Here is a 4,523-nt window from a genome sequence, read left to right as displayed (position 1 = left end):
ATCTACCTCAACACCACTTTCCCGCGCTCTCCCCATATCCCTTGATGTCATGAGTATCAATATTTCTATCAATTTCTGTCCTGAACATGCTCAATGATTGAACTTTCAGAAACCCCTGAGGTAGAGAATTCCAAAGATTCACCACCCTCTGAGTGAAGAAATTCCACCCGATCTCAGTTTTAAATGGCCTTTTAAATGAAACTTTAAGGAATACAAGCCCAGTTTCCTCATAAGACAATCCCACCATCCCAGGGATTAGTCTGCTGACCCTCCGTTGCACTCCCTCTGTGGCAAGTATATCCTTCCTTAGATAAGGAAACCAAAACTGTACACAATACTCCAACACAATCTCACCAAGGCTCTATACAATCGCAGCAAGACATCTTTATTCCTGTACTCATGACCCCTCGTGTTAAGGCCAACATACCATTTGCCTTCCGAATTGATTGCTGCACCTGCATGCGAGCTTTTAGTGTCTCATGAACAAGGACACCCAGGTCCCTTTGGACATCAACACTTCCCAACCTCTCACCATTTAAGAAATATTCTGTCTTTCTGTTTATTCTACCAAAGTGGATAACTTCACACTTATTCACATTATATTCCATCTGTCATTTCATTCACTTATCCTGTCCAAGTCCCCTGGAAGCCTCCTTGTAACCTCCTCACAGCTCACATCCTTTACAATTGGCATTTTCTTCTCCATGCTGCTATTTTAAACTTTCAGTGACTCAGATGGGGGTGTCCACCTGCATACCAGAGCTGATGACAAGCTGTTCATCTTGGCAAGACTGCGCACCAAGACCAAAATGAGTCAGTTCTTGGTCTGTGAGTTGCTCTTTGCTGATGACGCTGTGCTGACATCCCATAATGAAGTTCATTAACAGCAGCTTGTATATCGGTTCTCCCTGGCCTGCAAGGAGTTTGGACTGACGATCAGCATCAGTAAGATCAAAGTTATGGGCCAGGACGAGAGACTCCACCTTCCATCAACATCGACAGGCTCACTTTGGAGGTTGTCAACAGCTTCACATACCTTGGATCAACAATCACCAGCAATCTGTCCCTTGATACTGAAATCAGCACCAGGATTGTCAATGCTGCAGCTGTCATGTCAAAGTTGAGAAGACGAGTGTGAACCGACAGCAAACTGATCGAAAATACAAAACTCCGCGTGTAACAGGCTTGTGTTCTCAGCACCCTCCTTTAGAGTAGAGAAGCATCAACAACTTATACAAGCCAAGAAAAGCAGCTGAACAGCTTCCACCTCCACTGTCCCAGATGGATATTGGGCATCTCCTGACAGGACAGAGTGCCGAATGCAGAAGTACACCAGCGTGCAGGGATCCGCAGCATGTTTGCCCTCTTGAGTCAGCGGTGACTCTGTTGACTGAGTCATGTGTGCTGAATGGATGACGGTCGCTTTGCCAAAGACACGCTCTATGGTGAGCTTGCTATCAGCACGAGACCAACAGGTCACCCACATCTGTGATACAAGGACATCTGCAAAGCGAGATCTCAAGCTGACTGGGATTGGAGTCAATGCATGGGAAGTCCTTCCTGCTGACTGGAATTCCTGGAGAAAGGCATTCAGGAAGACCATGGGAAAAGCAGAGGACAAAAGAAATGACCAGATGGTGGGAAAGAGAGCTCAGAGGAAGGAAAAATTATCAGTCGACCTCGGGCCAATGATATTCATCTGTACCAGCTGCGGAAGGGATTGTCACTCACGAGTCATCCTCTACAGCCACAACAAACGATGTTTCACACAGAAGTGACGTTCACCCCGAGTGTAGCCCATCGTCTTCCGAGACAGACGGTTGCCTATTACAATTACAGCTACAGCAACAACTACAAGAGCGAGTCAGAGGCTGGGAACACTGCCGTGACGAACTCAGCTCTTGACTCGCCAAAGCCTGCCCACTATCTACAAGGCCTTCCTCTGATTTCAATTGCACACACATTTGTGATCTGGCTCTGTAGCTTAGTTGGTTAAAACACCTGTCTAGAAAACAGGAGATCCTGGGTTCAACTCCCAGCAGAGCCTTATTTCACAGTTGCAACATGGTTGAAAAGTTTCATTATCAACACTGACATCTGTGTCTTGTGAACTTTAATTCAAAATAATTGATGAATTTCAATCACATACAAAAACAGCCTTTGTGAAGGATATGAGTTTGGAATGGCTGTTCCTCCTTGTGCAGAACTTCAGTGCTGATACATCAAAGGTGACTTCTTTGACATTAATTTGTTCACAGTTCCATTCAACCTGGAAAACAGCTTGATATTGATCTCACTGAAGGAGAGTGTTTGTGTCATTATGTGTTGCTTTTAACCGAGACTGGGACATGACGCAAGTGGGAGGGTTTATCTGAGGTTTGGAATATTTGTCAGTCAGGAACAAGAAAAATCAAAGGAACCAAATAAGAAAACCTAAGTCTCATGTGGTTCCCGAGAAACGGTGAGAAGATATTAAACTTTGTTGTATTTAATACAACTGTGTGAACTTTGATCTTTGCGGCCTTTTATAAACAGTATTTGAAGGGTCTCAGTAAAAATGTTCAGTGTTGATGAGAGTGGGGTCTGGGTGAGCAGCTGCTTCATGTGACAGGGTCAGGACTGGATGCAGGAAGTTCTCTGACAGTCTCTCTCTGATGGGTTGAGTTGATTTTCAACTGGCAGCTGTTGTTGTTTTGATAATTCAAGTTCCCTCCACCGATTTTTTTGGACAGACAGTGCAGTATGAGGATGTAAAGGGTTAATGCTGAAAACAGTGGGATTAACCCCTCCCACAATCAGAGTGATGATGTAACAGTCACATGAGATGAGGTTTGGGAGGAGAGAGCAGCACCAAGGATGCTAGTTTCGGAGGCTTGATGAGTGTGTATATAGTATTGTGTAAATTAGAAAAGAGCTCTTAGTTCTTTCAGCAGGAAATGTGTCCAAAAAATATCACGAAACTCACAATTTCATTATTCAGGAGTTGGAACACAGGGATATTAACTCCAAGTGACAGTAGTGGTTTCATTTAACAAAAGAAAAGGAGAGAATAATATTGCTCATTGATTGAAATCCCCCAGTGAGGAGACAGTTAAACAGGTGATCTGTTGGGGCATCCTTCGATCCAAGGTTTCGGCAGCATTTAATCTCCCTTTTTGGTGAAATTCTCTGTTTTTTGCATCTTTTTTTAATCCAGCTTTTATGGACCAGTGAAAAAACTGAAAAAAGTGAACAGATCCATCCTTTCTTTTCTTCCTTCTTCCCATCAGTTTCTCTTTTCTGTCCCAATTTAATCTGCTGTTTTATCCATTCCAATCATAATTCAACATTCCAATCTAATCTATTTGTTATTCCACAGTGTCTCTCCATGTGTTTTATTCTGTTGTATTCTCTCACAGTCTGTTTGATGATCAATTTTACATCTCACTCTCTGTTCCGGTGAAGATCAGAAGCAGTGTTATCTGTTTGCAACACCCGACAAGTCGGCCTGAGGCTGTGTCTCATCGATAATGTGGAGTTCGGAACATAGGAACATAGGAGCAGGAGTCGACCATTCAGCACATCGAGCCTGCCCCACCATTCAATATGATCATGGCTGATCATCCACTTCAATGCCCTTTTCCCCACACTTTCCTCATATTCCCTTATGTCATTTGTATTTAGAAATCTGTCAATCTCTGCTTTAAACATACTCAATGACTGAGCTTCCACAGCCCTCTGGGGTACAGAATTCCAAAGATTCACAACCCTCTGAGTAACAACATTTCTCCTCAAAACTGTCCGAAGTGGCATGCCCCTTATTTTGAAATTGCGTCCCCTGGTTCTCGACTCCCCAACCAGGGGAAACATCTTAGCTGCATCTACCCTGACTGTCCTTTAAATATTTTGTAGGTTTCAATGAGATCACCTCTCATTCTTCAAAACTCCAGAGAATACAGCCCCAGTTTCCCCAATCTCTCTTCATAGGACAGTCCCACCATCCCAGGAACAAGTCTGATGAACCTTCTTTGCACTCTATCTATGGCAATAATATCCTTCCTAAGGCAAGGGGACCAAAACTGCACACAGTACTCCAAGTGCAGTCTAACCAAGGTTCTATACAATTGAAGCAAGAATTCACTACTCCTGTACTCAAATCCTCTTGTGATAAAGGCTAACATACTATTAGCCTTCCTAATTGCTTGCTGCACCTGAATGTTAGCTGTCAGTGACTTATTGCCATGGATACCAGATCACCCTAATACTCTATACCTCAGTTAATAAAGGAAAGGATTCCATTTACCTGCTGAACCAGCTTATTGACCTGCACTGCTAATTCAGGGATCTGTGGACATTCACTCTAACGTCCCTCACTTCCTCTACACCGTTCAGTGTTCTCCCATTAATTGTGTATTCCTTTGCCTTTTTTGACGCCTGCTCTCGCTGTTCCCTGCTCTCCGAGTGAACTCTTGCTCCCTCTCTCTCCTGGGCTCTTTATGCTCCACTCTGCTCTCACTGTTTCCCGCTCTCTTAATGTATCAATA

General features: G+C 43.7%; 1 non-coding gene across 1 annotated transcript; it reads left to right on the top strand.

Moving 5' to 3' along the window:
- The first annotated feature begins 1,973 nt into the window (after positions 1 to 1,973).
- trnas-aga (transfer RNA serine (anticodon AGA)) lies at positions 1,974 to 2,047 on the top strand. Its single transcript has one exon. It is a non-coding gene; the product is annotated as a tRNA-Ser (tRNA).
- The last annotated feature ends 2,476 nt before the right edge of the window (positions 2,048 to 4,523 follow it).

The sequence above is a fragment of the Heterodontus francisci genome, unplaced genomic scaffold, assembly GCF_036365525.1.
Source record: "Heterodontus francisci isolate sHetFra1 unplaced genomic scaffold, sHetFra1.hap1 HAP1_SCAFFOLD_86, whole genome shotgun sequence".
In the NCBI taxonomy this organism is placed as follows: domain Eukaryota; kingdom Metazoa; phylum Chordata; class Chondrichthyes; order Heterodontiformes; family Heterodontidae; genus Heterodontus; species Heterodontus francisci.
The sequence above is the reverse complement of the archived record's forward strand: the minus strand, read 5'-3'. Positions and strand labels throughout refer to the sequence as shown.